At 35.0% G+C, this 16,130-nt stretch overlaps 1 pseudogene; it reads left to right on the top strand.

Moving 5' to 3' along the window:
• Window positions 1–4,462: 4,462 nt before the first annotated feature.
• On the top strand, window positions 4,463–14,802 carry LOC122034225 (annotated as a pseudogene).
• The last annotated feature ends 1,328 nt before the right edge of the window (window positions 14,803–16,130 follow it).

Below are 16,130 nucleotides of genomic sequence, written 5' to 3'. Positions count from 1 at the left end.
GGGTTGGTGAGGGCTTTTTATAGGAGAGGGAGAGAAGAGAGAGGGGGTTGGTTCCTTCGGGGAGAAGGAACCTTTCATCCGCGCTTTCAGGGAGAGGTTGAGGGGACCCGTCCATGAGAACAGAGAGAGAGAGCAGCTAGAAAGTGAGAGTCTGACCAGTCTACCCAGAGTAGTGGACTGAAAAGAGTGGGTGGACAGTGGAGAAGGACAATAGAGGAGCTGTAAAGTGAGGGTAGTGGGCTGAAAAAGAGTGGTTTGTTAGTGGAGAAGGACAATAGGGTAGGTTAGGCCCCTATGGTTCCATCATGTTGGTGAGATTATGCTCGTTGACAGAATCCAATGAAGGAGTATAATTTGTGCCCTGGGCTTCTTGAAAGTGGGCTTCTTGGAGATGGGCTGGAGGTCTAGATTGGGTCGCCTGACTTGTTGTGGAAGCATCTACATGTTGCTCTTGGGCTGCATATTGTTGTGATCTGGCTAAGGAGGCTCTGTAAGCTCTGGAGGTCAGAGCAGAACTTGCCAGTTTTTTAGTGGCCCATCGATCAACCTTCTTTTGATAATGCTGTAGTAGAGTTGAATGGTGTGTTGTAAAAGAAAATGGAAGGAATCGGGTGCCCATATCTCTTGGCCAGTAGATCTTTTCTGTATATGTTTCTCCTGCTAGAAGATACTCATTTGGGTCTTCTGATTTATCTCATGACCACTTAGCCCCTTGGACCGAAGCTCTCCAATGTTTCAATTGGTTTGGTAATGGTGAGAAAGCTTCCCAATCGATGTCAAAATCAGAAGTATAATCATCAAATTCTGGTTGCCGACCATTGAGATCATCAATATCTATTTTGATAAGGTGTCTAGTAGACTCAATTTTTAGACCTACCCATTCTGGAGGTGAACTTTCAAAAGTACAGATAACAAATGTTTCTTCCTCTTCTAGGGCAATAGCTATGATTTGTCCAAATTTCTTTGGAAAGTCCTGGAGAGAGTCAGGGTCATGTACCCATAGTTTGTAGAGCAAACCATAGTCCATTAAAAGGAATGGAGTAATGACTCTTCCTTTAATTGTTGGTGGTTCATATGTGTCCATGTTTATATGTACCTTTCGGAAAGCATATAGGAGATGACATTGACATCCATATTTTTCTGAAGTTTCACAAGCTTTGGTTCTTTTGTTGCATTTCAATTTGGGGCTGCTTTCTCCTTCATATATGATTGTCATCCCCTTTGGGACTTGTTCTTGATGTAATATTTTTAAGGCTTCACATAGTTCCGCAAAGGTTTGGAAAGTAGAGTCCTCTGCCAGACGCCTTATGTATATGGAGATCTCATCTGGAATAGTGGTGGGTAGGCCCAGCAGAACTGCTTCCGAATTTCTTTGTCTGGAGGTAGCAGCTGCAGCGGTTCTTAATTGTCCCAATGTTAAATAATTGGGCCTATGAGCCTTAGGCTGTGCATTATTTGAAAAGGTTGTAATAGCCTGTGCATATGTTTTTTCAGGTCTTTCTTGAGCTTTTTCTGACTGATCTGTTTCTATAGGTGATTTGCTCCCTGTTTTTAGTAGGGTACTGATAAAGAAATTGGGCCCAATGACTGTTCTGGCAGAATCAAAACCATCTTCTAGTGAGTAGAAACCTTGAAATGAAGGAGTTGCACATCCTTGAATAACAATTGTAACTTCTTCCCAGTCATAATATACTCCTGCTTGAGAATCTGAGTAAACTACATAACAAGAGAAATTTTTTCCAACTGATTTTTGTATTGTTGTTTGGAAGTAATTAGCCACAGTATTGATTATGACGATCTTGTATTTTGTTCCACCAGGGATTGTGGGAATGTTCCATATGTTGTCCAGAAGACATGTTTGTATATGGTCTAATTTTTCTCTGGCTGGAAAATGAAATTGTTCTTCATAACGGATGAATTGTTGAAGTTCTTGATTCCCGAATCTCATAGTTTTCATTGTAAAAGTGTTGACTTTCTTTTGTGTATCCATGTCTGCAAGACTAATGTCAAAGTTTAGTGTAATAATCGAGATAATGTATTTGCCAAAAAATTGTTACTCCCCTTAATGTGTTCCCATTGGATGGTTAATCCCTTGTTAATAATAGTGTCTGTAAATTTTAACCATCTTTTTGTACTAAGGCCTTTTCGAAGGCCTTTGGTTTGTTGACTATATTTTACAATAGCTTCACAGTCTGTTCTGACTGTGATTTCTCTTTTGCTGCAAATAAAAAGTCTGAAAGCATCAAGGCAATAAATTACAGCTAAAATTTCATAGTCTAAAGAAGTCAGTCGGCCTTTTTCTTTGTATTGGCCTGAAGCATACCTGCATAGTGCTTCTGTATTTTTAGGATCATATTTGTTGGATTTTCTATAAAGAGCACCTCCCCATCCTGTTTCACAACCATCTGTTTCTATAATCAGATAGCCTGTATCAAGAGGTAGTGTTAATTCAGGCAAGTTTTTTACCATATTTTTTATCTGTCTAACCAGGTCTATATCTTGTTGGTTAAAATATTTTTGTCCTCTTATGATGTTTTATTGTAAAAAGGTCCACTAATTTTTCCAATATTTTTTAGATATTGCCTAGCATAGTTTAAAAGACCTAAAAAAGATCTAAGTGTTTTTATATCTTCCATTTTATTGGGAAAATTTTAGATTTTAGTAGTAATATGTGGCTGCAGTGTTATTTTCCCTTTTCCAATTTCGGCTCCTAGGAATTCAATGTGGTTTACAGCTAGTTTCATTTACTTCTAGAAATAATTAATCCATGGGTTTCAAATAAGTTAAAAAGAAGATGTAAATGTGCATAATGTTCTTCTTTTGTTTTAGAAAAAACTAATACATCGTCTATATATACACATGTACAATTGGATAGGTTTCTAAATATATTATCTATTTTTCTTTGGAATATTTGTGGTGCTACTTTTAAACCAAAAAGCATTACTAGCCATTCAAAATATCCTTCTGGACAGGAGAAAGATGTCCATTCTACTGAGTCTGGATGCATTTTTACTTGCCAAAACCCAGATTTCATGTCAAACTTAGAATACCACTTTGAGTCTTGTATTTTATTTAGTAGTTGATCTTTGTCTGAGATTTTATATCCATCTTCTTGACAGTTATCATTAAGCCTTTGATAATTGAAAATCATTCGGGATTGTCCTCTTTTTTGTTCAGATCCTTTGTTTACTATAAAGGCAGGGCTTCTATGTCTAGAAGTAGAACGTTGGATATCCCCAAGTTTTAATAATCGTTGAATGTGATTTTTACATTCTTCGGCTTCCCAGTTTGTATATTGCAATTCTTGTGCTTTTATAGTTAAGTCTGGGTTTATTATTGATAAGTGACAATATGTTTTATCTCTATCCCAATATTTAGTGGGGTTGTCTCCTATGATTTCTAGCTTTTCTAATCTAGAAATTATATCGTCTAGATTTTCTTATTTTGAAATAAACTGGATTAATGTTTTTGGTGCTAAAAAGTCTTTTGGTATTTCTAGAGAATTAAAAAAATCCCCATCTAAAAGTTATCAGAAATGTTATCCTCTTGAAATTCTTGGAAAGTTAAGTTATAAATGGGTTGTTGGTGTATTAGGCAGGAGCCTTTACACGTATTTTGGTTTTTGCAATTACAAATTGTTTGACTATGTGTTTTGGGAGGTACTACTTTAGGTGGAGGTAGTGCTGATGAGGCAAGGATATTTTGAGGAGTACCTCCATATTTTTGTATTGATGCTGAATAGTCAAAGACAATAGGGGATACAATAGGGGTAGAGAGAAAAAGAGCATAATCCTTAGTCAATAGGAGAGCATGGTCGGGTTGGACAAGAAAATTGAGTCCTAATAGTAAGTGAATATCTGAGTGTAGTAATGATTTTATCCAAAGTTTAGATAGTGATAGGGGTGGACTAAAAGTGTCATAGTTATTATAAAAGCGGAGGTGTATATTTGTAACAAACTTCGTACTAGTTAGGGTTTGACCATCAAATTGAGTACTTATCATTGGATGAGTAGCAGTCTTGATGAAGGAAGAGGGCAGAACTGCTAGAAGGGGTTTTTCATCAATTGTGGAGTTAGTAGCTTCACTATCTAGAAAGGCATGAAGTGTAAATTCATGACCATGAATATTGGCCAAACAGCGGACACGAATTTTTAAATTATCATTTTACCTTGCAATTTTTTTTGATTTTACACTTCATCTTCCATTTTCCTTTCTGGTTGTGGCCTGTTATAATATTTACATATTAAATTTTATAATTTAAATTATCATTTTACCTTGCAATTTTTCTGGTTGCTCCCATAAAAGTTTTCCTTTTACCCAAGTTATTTTAGAATTTCTCAACTACACTCTAGGATTTTGTATTGTGGCATTTATAAATCTATGAAAAAAAAATCGGTCGAGTTGCATGGATGTATTAATTTTTCTTTAAAAAAAATAATAATCAAAATTCCCGTTTGGACGGAAGTTCAGCTTGGAGCAACATGGGCTTTATAATGTTCCATTCGCTTCCCGAACGCAAATTCGCCCTTCGTTTCCCATTTGTTCTTGACTGGCAGTTCAATCACGGTTTTATTGGGGTTTCGCGCGCGCGCTCTCTCTCAGTTGCGAAACTCGATACATCTAACATCCGGTCGTTTGATCGCTTTCTCTAACCCTCATGGTGAGATCTCGATTTCAAGTTTTCTATGATTTACATTTTGTGTGATTTTGTTGAGAGACTTTATTTTTTTATTTTTGTATCCGCAAAATGCTCCTTTTTTCCGCTTGCGATCACTTAGGTGGAACCCTAGTTGCAGTCATTGGTCGTATTTTTTTTCGAACTAACGTGTGCGCTTGTAGATCCTTTCATCTTTTTGCTCCTTATCGAGAATCCTCTAAATGAAGAAGAAGAAGACTGTCTCTACGTTGAATCGTGTATTACTTAATTGTGCTTCTCAGGTTCGTAAAAAGTAGTCATCCAAAATTCGTCAATAAGAGCATATGTTCTTTTGTTGGTATTTTAATTTTTTTTCAATTTTTCTTCAGACGAAAGAATATGGGTTGTGCATCTCAAGAAAAAGTTCCAGAGATTGAGCGTGATATGTGTTTAATGAATTCCTTAAACTAAAAGCATGCATGCAGAGCATGTATCAGGTATCTAAACAAATTTACTATTAAAGAGCATTTTCTTGATTATGAATCATTCTGGAGTTGACTGAGTATTTAATTGCCACACAATGACTGTCCTATCTTTTTTTTTTTCTTTATTTTAAACATTCCTCTACTGATACAAAAAATTATCTATTGTTCTTAAAGATTAGCAACAAGGTGTAGAATTAACTCAGCAGCTAGATAAGCTATTTGGGTTCCCTTTTAAACTCTTGGGCATCCTTGGAGCTGGAAGATTAAGTTAAAATTACCTGTTTGAAGCTCAAGTGTATTGAGCAGGTTCTGTTTCAAAATTTAGTTTTCTGCTAATATTGTTTGCTTCATATATCTGTAAATGCGTACGAAGAGTTATATAGTGACAGGTTACCTGGCTAGAGGTTCTAAGCTCAAATTATACTATGCCGGAAGAAGCTTCTGGTGAACAGTCTCAAGGGGGAATTAGTGGTTCTGGTGCACTCTCATTTTTACATTCAATACCCACCCCTGCGATGCAATGCTCCTGGAACACAACGACTGTATTATGACGATGGGAATAAGTTGCTTCTGGCTCCATTATCTGACCATGTAATACAATTATGTTTAAGTCTTTGATCAGCTCTGCTGGAATATTTGTGAGAATGCTGGTTTTATTCTGATGTTTTAATCACAGGTTTTGTCCTACAAAGTTGGTACATCACAGTTGGATCATCACAATTCTGATTTTGTTGGTGGAGGACCTGTTTTATTCATCAGATATTCCCTTGATGCAAAGTTAATAGGGATTCATAGGTCTAATCATGAGATACAATTCAAGAATAGAGAATCCGGGCAGATATTTAGTCACATATGCAAAACTGACACTGAGAGAATACTTGGATTCTTTTGGACAGACTGCCCCTCCTGTGATCTTATCTTGATTAAGACAAGGTTGTTTCACCAAAAAGCTCATTACAATGTAGCTACAAATGCTGATTTGCACATTTTATTCTATAATGTTTTGTTTTTAAATATCTTATTAAAATATTTTGACAGCATAATATTCAATAAGGTAACACATTATAGTTTTATGTGGTCATGTGGCCATTTATACTACTCGGAGTCAAAATAGATCTGGCTAGTAAATGCAGGTAGAATTGTAATTATTGGTTGTTCTCTTGCAGTAACTAAAATTGACCAACTAAGTTTACCTCCATGCTGAAGTTACCTTGTGTCATAGAATACTATCTGTTCATGTTGTATTATTCGTAAAAATACTTGTTTGTTCAGCTAACTTAATATTGTTTTAGTGGTCCATTGTTCAGGATTCACTTGTAAATATACGATATACCCATTCTTATTTTTAAATATATCATTGATATAATATATCAAAGTAGAAAAGGATTATCTAGGTTAATGTTTTTTATGTTTCTATGTCACATGGTGTTAGAGTCATCTCAACTGTTTCTTTCATGTTGCAACACTAACTTCTATATTGTTGGAATTCTCCTCTTCCACCTTAACCGTTTGTAGGTCATCGCCGGAGAACCTATGAGTTCGATTCCTGTGGTGGCAAATCTTCCTCAGTAGCTTCTTCCTCCTTTTCCTTGTGCCTCCATTGCTCAATGTCTTGAGATAGCAAATTGCTCAATTGCTCTATGTCACTGGTACAAGCTTTTGTCTTTTATGAATTAGAATGTTGGATAATTAGGGCATTAAGAAGATATATAACAGAGATGAGAATACATGAATGTGTGAGGTTATTATGAAAATTAAAATAAAAAATACTACTACTTGAACCAATGAGATTTTTCTCGAATTGTGAATAAATTGAGAGAAAATAGATTGAGGTGGCATTAACTTTCTTAAAGGTGGTGACCAGTGGACTCTATAATTAAATGAATTGAATCATTAGAGTTGAAGATGCAGGATGTAGATGAAGCCAAAAAAAGCAAGTTAATACATTGAAAAATTGATTAAATGATTTGGATATTACAAGTATAATCTTGCACAAAGTTAAATGTAGGATAAGATCCATGTAGCCGAATGCAAATAGTTAGGACCTACTTAGCTTCATGATGATGAAAGTTGTAATAGGAGTGTGTGAACATATTTTGTTCAAAATTAGTACTGTATAGACGTTAACATTTGTTCTGTTAAACAAATGTGTTTTTGTATGTCTAGGGGGCAAACATATGTTTGATTGTGTTACTTGAAACATTAACAGTGACATAAACATGCTGTCATATGAAGCTGATATGAATACTCTTTAGTTGGTGGAGGCTAAACAATTTAGTGTCAGTTAGTATGTCTATACTCATGAAAGTCAGATGGTTCTTGCTTCTGGAATGCAGTGCACAATATTCTCTGGTTTCAGGTAACATCTAACTTGATATATTGTAAACTTTGATCAATCAAATTGTGCCGCATTCAGTTCCTTGTGCAATGTTATAGTCTATTTTAATTATTTTTTTGTATTAGGAAATCTAGTGGTAAGTCTTGTCTTATCTATATATTTTTATATTCATATTAAAAATTTAGTACAATTAGTGTTATATCCTAGAATCATCTAGATTGCTTTTTTTCTATCTTTGAAATTCTCGTTTATTAATTTGCTGAAATGATTTTGCCAGAAGTTCTTGGGACTTTAGTCTATTCATCACGCCTTTAAATATGATTTATACATATTTAATGTTTTCAAACAGTCTAAATCTTGAATCCCTAGTTAGATACTTAGTCTTAATGTTTTAGAAAAATTCAACATGATGTAGTTTGGCTCTGGAGAAATATCATCATAGTTGAGAAAGATAAAAATTGAGGATCAATGCAAGAAGTGGAATATGCAGATAAGAAAGTTGTTAGAACATAAATCTACAATAATTTAGGACAATTACAGAATTTTTTTCAGTGTGATATAATGCCACATATTATTGCTGAAGCTTATTCAGTTATCTCAGGCTGCCTTTGAGAAATCAGTTGACCTATGAGGCCATTCATTGCTTCAAGAAAGCTGAAGGATTGTCCATTAAGCTAAGATTTGAGGAGGCATTTAACAAATAGTTGTGAACTTGTTATTAAAACTTTAGAAACAAGAAGTTACTGGGAGAAAAATGGTCTCTCACATTTCAACTACCGTGAATGACAAAGAAAGATGCCAGTTTCTTCCATAGGATGATATAAACTTTACCTTTTTTTCATTGTAGAAATTAAATCTTTGATACTAGATTCTTTGGGCAACGATGAATTTTCAGTCCATTTACAAGCTAGTGTACTCAATGGCATTCTTCTATAATTCTGTTTAGTATTACATCTATTCTTGGTCTTCATAAGATGGGGCATGCGGAGTTATGCTAATGTATGTACTTATTACTTAGAGAAATCTTTCACTCCAAGAAAATTAATAATTTTCCTTCAATTTCTGATGCTCGAGTTCTTCTCAGTTCAATTTCTAGAATTCTAATGGAATCATAGTTTAGTACCGCATCAGAAGTGACAAGTAAAATGGTGTGCAGGGATTGATGTGTGCGATATGATTAATTCAAGTTTAGGCAGTTTGACAATGTGGCTTAGGCCATCAAGGTGATTGATTGTTCTCTTGGTTGGATCAAAACATTCATCATCATTGATTATGAATTTAGACCATGTGCTTTAGGCCCATCCAATGCTTAGAACCCCTATGCTCCACAACCTCTATACCATCACTGCATTACATTTATTTCCACTCTCAACTAGTAGCCACCCTCCATTCCACCATGGCACTTCCTCGATCGTTGCTCACAACCAGCTCCTATCTCTGTTCAACCCTTCCTCCATTTCCAGTTCACCTTTCATTCCAAGAAAAGGTTGTGGATAATTTGATAAAGGATGATGTCGTAGTTCAACTTTTAGAAAGAAACATTTGTTTTTAAAAGAAAAAAAATATTTAACTGGTCGAGCCCCCTCTTTCTTTAATAAATTATTTATCATCCAATACATTGAAGTTGGTCCAAGAACCATCACAAACAAAATTGATAAGAGAGGTGGAATCCATTCCACAGGATCCGTTATAACTTTCAAGGAGAAGTGAAAGATGAGGGAATCAATTGCACCAAATCTTATCCAATAAAAAGTTGCAAATTTATAAGAGCTATAGAAATTTCATCATGACCTTCATAGTGATAAATATCCTAATAAATTTAAATTCCGATGCTGAGAACAACAATTGTAGGCCGCTTGCACCTTGATATTCAAATCACATCTTTCTTATTGAATTAGTAATTTTGGTAGCTAGACTATTTTAGCATTTTGCTTTTTTATTTAAAAAAAAACTCCATTATTTCTAAAAAAAAGTATTTTGGTTGTGATCTTGTATACAATTAATATGAGCATCATTACTTATCAAGAATCTCAGTTCAATAATAACTAGAGGAAATAAAACCACAATTGTAAAACATGTAGATGCTAGTTTGAAGATTTCAAATCAAAATAGAGGACTGGTATTGATTTATCAGGGCTACATCAAATAATCTAGGAGTTTAAATAAATATTGTTATAAACTATTACTGAATCAACATAAAGGGTACAGTCCTTGACAAACATATCACTCAATTAATAGTACCCAAATCCTATATGCATCCTAGCCCTCAATTACAGAGGGCTCCCTCATGTTCACCACTGGACTACCTCATGTTTAGGGAATATTTAAGTCAATTTCTTGAAAATCATAATATTCTTACTAGTCATCAAAGTAAACCTATAGCTGAGTTAAATGAACCATTAGAGAACGATTAAAACAAAGAAGTTATGAGACAGTGTTTTTGCATTGTATTCTATCAATATCCAGGGAAGGTAACACTTGGATGAGCATCACCTTTCATGCATATTTTTGATGTGAGGATGCTACTTGTAAAATGCCATTTCACCTATTTGATCACTAGGATAGAACTTGTATCTGATCACATCCTTACCTATAAGAAATTTTGTTTGTGGACCAAATTCTTTATCAATTGTAAAGAGGTGCTTTGCAACAGTTAGTTACCTTACTGTCTTAGATGTCAGGTTTATGTTCTTTTTCCACTATTGCATTTAGATTAATTTCTCTGTGATAGTCTCTTCACTCTTTTGATCAAGATTGAATGTTTGGCTTTCCTTATGCAGCGTATTCAGTGTCTCACTTACTTTCAATTTGTTTCCCATCAGGACTAACTGTTCGCTTGCCTAAATTTGAGATGACAATGGTCCAGTCTGAGGCAAACCACAACCCTGTTCTAGCAGCAGATATTCATATAGTTACTATGTAAAGCTTGGTCCAATTCTTTTTTTTTCTTTGTCATCGCAGCAAGTATGTAACTTAAATCCAGCATTTTGTTATGTTAAACATGGGCTATTTTAACAGCTATGGTAGAATATACTGCCTGCAATGTGATAGGGTGGCTATGCAACTCAACTTATATAGATTTTATCGTGATGCTGTTGTATGACAAATATGGTTTGAGAAGTTCCAAGTAATGACCCTTATTGTTTTGGTTATTTAAAAAAAAGATTTTATGTATGTTTGCATTCTATATTTCTTCTTTTCCCATTGGATTAAAACGTAGAATCATTCTGTTCTGTAGTCCATGAAACTTCAGGAAGACAAAAGGAAGGTCACTTTCAAATAGAAAAATATATATTTTAAAGATTTTATCGTAAATGAAATTGCCTTAAGTTGTTACATGATCTCTACCTCAGAAAGATCCTTAATTTTGCAACTTAAGCACTTGCATTTTATGTCTCAGATTTGTGCTAGAAACTTAAACTTGTTTATATTTTGTTCATCATATGATAATGTAAACTCTTTTCTGGTATTAAACTTGGCTTTTAGAATTGCTATCTATATCCGGAATAGCATCGATGTTCTTATAACTATCTAAATTACATTTTTACTAATATGATAATATATTTAACTTGGTATAAGGATCACATACTTAGCAACACAAGAGACACAGTGAGATTACATTTAGCTTTAAACGTCTATATGTACCTAATATTTGTCTATTTTATTTTCAGGGGCTTTGCCAAAAGTTGTCATAATCAATGACATTTTTCTTGATTCACTATCACCGATATCTGCTCCACTTCCACTTCTGTTGAGATGCAATTAGTTTCTAATAGACAAGGGATGCAAGTTGAGGATAGTCTCACTAGTGTATATAGTGCAATGATATATGGAGACAATTGGATATTCCTTGTTCCTGACCTTGTTTGTGATATTGATAATAGTCTTTTGTGGAGGGTTTGCTTGGATCTAGAGGTATGATTTAATATTCTTACTTTTTATTCTAAAATAGATTTGAACCATTGTTAAAAGCTTTAGGGTCCCGCAGTCTATTGCTGCCAGTAGCTCTAATGTTCTATTCATTCTGGAGTTCTTACAACGTCAAAGATCTGATCCAAGGTAAATATTTTTTTTTAATATACTGATTGTCTAAAATGCAATTTTCCATCTGTATTAATGGTAATGATTTCTAAATCTGGTGATTAATACCAATTTATTTGATCAACTTCCAGATTAAGACACTATATCTTACAATGATGCACCCTAAATATGGTTGTTCTATTCATTATCCATCATAATCTTATCTTGGTGGAATGAAAAATAAGTCCACTTTCTTTCCCAGTGCTTTTATTATTCAATACGTTTCTATGGTTCGAAAACATTAAACCTAGGATGCTTCTTTTCTCAATTCTAGTATACAGAAACCTAATAGCCAAACAAGGCCATAGTTTTCTATTCAAAGAGAACTCATATAGGGGATATGAGTTAGTAATAGTGCTGACGAAAACCTGTATGATATGTGAAAGTAAAGAGTAGAGAATATGACTCATCCTTTATTTCTTTGGACTATGGGGCCTTTTACTGGGCTTTTATTATTGGTTAATAAAAAGCTTCTCTCAGCTGCAGTTCTATGAAGGAGAAACTTAAGGTTCCTCCTGACCTGTTTGCAATGGTCATCCAAGTGATAGTCCGCAGCAATCGCCATAGTGAACTTGCATTGTTTGTTATAAATAAGGTGATCCCCTAATCTGAGGTTCCTTTATTGAATTAATATTTTTAGGAATTTCTAGCTTCTAATGTTTTAAACTTTTTCTTTAACATGCCTAATCCATCGAAATTAATGTATGCTTAGCTAGTCGTAATTATTAGTTAAAATTGGTTGTCTGATTCATCATATGTATTATCAACATATGTTTTTGGTAATATGTTAGTATGAAATCATATATAGAAATATTTCTCCATGAAGTGCAGCTGACATAATTGTCTTCTTTGTTTCTTAAAAGTTTTCGTGGAGTAATCAGTAGCATTTTCTTTGACATATTTTTTTAAAAACTAGTAATGTTTCCAGTAGCTAAATGTATCTTATGCAACTCCCGTAGACAAACTCTCTTCTTCTTTTGTTTTTTTTTATATAGAAAAGATGGTTATGAGAGCCGTCAAACATTCGCATTTAGGTGAAAGCGGGTTTGAACCTTGTCCACAATAGGTTTTGAACGTTATACCTTGGCAACAACTTCCAAGGCCCTAACCAACTATATTAAGTGGCAACCTCTGGCGTAAAAACAATCTTATATCATGCTCCCAGCAGACTGCATTATTTTTGGCCTGAATGAACAACATAAATTTTATATTTCACTTGAAGGAGGAATATTTTCCACATTTGGAAATCATATGTTACTGAGCTTTGAAAGACTACACAGTTAAACGTCATTTATGCTCATCTAGTACTTGAAGAATGAATATGTTCCCATTTCAGATATTAGAGCCGTCTAAAGAAGTTGCATTGCAACTGTTGGAACAAGGTCGTCAAAACTTGAAATTCGGAAGCTAGGTATGGATAATGCTTAGGCAGCTGTCCTTCGATCATGATTATGTCACTGTACTATTGCAAGAAGGATATTACCTTAAAGCTCTACAATATGCTAGAAAACACAAGGTACTCATTTACTTTATATAACTATTGCCCTCTTACTAAACCTAGTATTAAAACATTTTAAGATACCAAGATCATTATTAGTGTGCAGTGAGAATGTATGCTGGGATATTGTGAACATAGTTCTAAAGTGTGACATTATATGCGGTAGGTCCAATAAACTGATCTCAGACCGATTGACTTGCACTATTAACATGAGAAACTTTTTTTTTTGGATTATGATGGAATGAAGAAGAATGCATCACTATCCTGAATATCACTGGATTACTCATAGTTCATGATTGCGTGTTTGTTACCAGAGAAATGAAACCATTTAAAACTGGTTGATACTGATCTTTGGCGGCCATAGAACATAAATGAGAAACATGTAACACTTTATGTCTTTATGGTAGATTTGACATACATGTCCTCGCCCAAAAACATAAGATTAAAGTTATGGAGTAGATTTGACATACATGTCCTCACCCAAAAGCATAAGATTAAAGTTATGGAGTAGCTGGTCAATTTTTAATTAGCTGGAAAAGAATGATGTGGTCATTTTAAAGTAGATTTGACATACAACATGCTCTCACAAGCATAGCTGAGTTAGTACTAATACTAAGATGAGTAATAATAATAGATCTCGAATTCGAATCACGTGATTTACCCCGTGCTAGACCCCTCACCTAGGAGGTTGCTTGGCTAACCGAATGGCTCCCATGATTTATTCCTTTCAATGTGCTTGGGGCGGTCTTGTAGGGGGGCTCCCGGGTGAGGGTATCACCTTTTGCCATGATAAATGATAGTATTCAAAGTATAGGTGTCCAAATATTTATATCTTTCATTCACCTAGAGGTGGTCAGCCTGGCTCAACGGAATTTTCCCACCAACTACCGGTTAAATCCAGAAAGCGCAAATAGAGAATGTAAAGTTTTATGAAAGATTTGACAAATAACATGGCCATTACATCAAAAGTTATGTTGATTGGTCACTATTTAATCATTGATAACGGCTGGAAAGAGATGATAAGCTCAAGATCTTCATTATTTTTGCGCATCCATGTATGTGATGCAATTGAAGCGATCCTTCCTGTTGATTGCTTTTGCTATAAAATTTGCCGTGCGGGAATATTGCCTAATGATACCTACAGAGGTTTAGATGTTCAAAAGGTTGATCAAGACAACTAATAGTTTTTTTTTTTCTTGATAAACAAGCTAGGATGTGCTTGGTGTGGCTTTGCTGACATATCTGCTGATCACAGGTTATCACAGTTGAGCCATCACTATTTCTTGAAGCGGCAAACGTGGCTCATAAGTCGCAACATCTTACTGCAGTTTTGAGGCTTTTCTCAGATTCCACACTGAATATTAAGATCACATTCGATCACGACAGATACTGCAGTATCCTGACAGATAAATCAGCAATCATGAACCCACTCAAAATATCCTTTCTGAAAGACTTAGAGCCATTGACACCTCTACTCGAACAAGATTTCTGATCAAGGAAACCGAATATCAATTATTTTTGTGTCCATGTTGGTTTCATGGGACTGTAATAAGCTAGCCTGGTTTTATTCATAATGTAGCAATAGGCGAGTAGGCGAGTGTGCATGTCGATGATGTCGTCGAAATTTTAAGTCGACATGTAATCAAGAATCTGCTGTCATTTGGACTTCCAACAATGTCAAGGTGCAGGAATGCCTGCGAACATATCAGTCTTATATTTTAAAATATCTTGCAAAAATTAGTGCTCAATATCACTTGTTACAGCATGCTAGCAAAAATTTTAAACTGATTCAATATTGCATTTGTATGATCATATATATGCAGCAAAAATACAATCAGCCCCTGGCCAAGGTGCCGTGGCAAAACGTTTGATGGATTCATAGAATGTCATAGTTTGAAACTCAACTGGGGCAAGTATAAATTTTACGGTGAATTTTACTGTGGAGATCCACTGCTAGGTGAATTGCCCAGAGAGCTTTTAGATTTATCTGGTGGGTGAATTAGGAGGAAGGACACTCACTTATAGGATTAGTCGGTCCATAAAAATCTTAACAAAATTAAATACACTTGTAACTTATTGAATGAGTTCATTAGAAGGCTGAAAGCTTTTTATGCAAGTTCCTAAACAATTCGGATGAAACCAACGGACTAGAGTCGTTAAGAACAACAAATAGCTTGTTCATCCAACGGAGTAGAGTCGTTAAGAACAACAAATAGCTCTTCCGACCGTTAAACCAGGACTTAGGAATCATGGATCCTTACGATAGGGGAGCAAAAACATAGCACAGGTTTTTATAACACGGGTCATACAAATGGGAAATAATTAAAAACATAATCATAAATGTCAACATTGCCCCTGCAAAACTTTATAAACCGTTGTCCAATTGGTATAAATTTGCAACTTTTTACTGGGCAAGATCTGATGCAATTGATTCCCTCATCTTTCGCTTCTCCTTGAAAGTTATAACGGATGCTGTGGAATGGAAGCCACCTCTCTTATCAATTTTGTTTGTGATGGTTCTTGGACCAACTTCAATGTATTGGATGATAAATAATTTATTAAAGTAAGAGGGCACCACCAGTTAAATATTTTTTTCTTTTAAAAACAAATGTTTGTTTCTTTCTAAAAGTTGAACCACGACGTCATCCCTTCTCAAATTATCCGCACGCTTTTCTTGGAATGGAAAGTGAACTGGAAATGGAGGGTTGAACAGAGATAGGAGCTGGTTGTGAGCAATGATGATGAAATGGAGGGTGGCTACTAGTTGCGAGTGGAAATAAAGGTAATGCAGTGATGGTATAGAGGCTGTGGAGCTTAGGGGTTCTAAGCATTGGATGGGTCTAAAACACATGGTCTAAATTCATAATCAATGATGATGAAAGTTTTGATCCAACCAAGAGAACAATCAATCACCTTGATGGCCTGAGATAACTGAATAAGCTTCAGAAATAATGTGGCATTATATCACTGAAAAAAAACTTCTGCCATTGTCCTAAATTTGTCACACCCCCAAAGGAGACCCTGTCCGAGAAAATTTCGGCAACATCTCACTCCACAATCAAAATTTTCAATATTTTCACAAGCATACTCAAC

Source organism: Zingiber officinale, chromosome 11B, assembly GCF_018446385.1.
Source record: "Zingiber officinale cultivar Zhangliang chromosome 11B, Zo_v1.1, whole genome shotgun sequence".
NCBI classification, from domain to species: Eukaryota; Viridiplantae; Streptophyta; class Magnoliopsida; order Zingiberales; family Zingiberaceae; genus Zingiber; species Zingiber officinale.
Note: the sequence above shows the minus strand (reverse complement) of the source record. Positions and strands in the feature narration are given on the sequence as shown.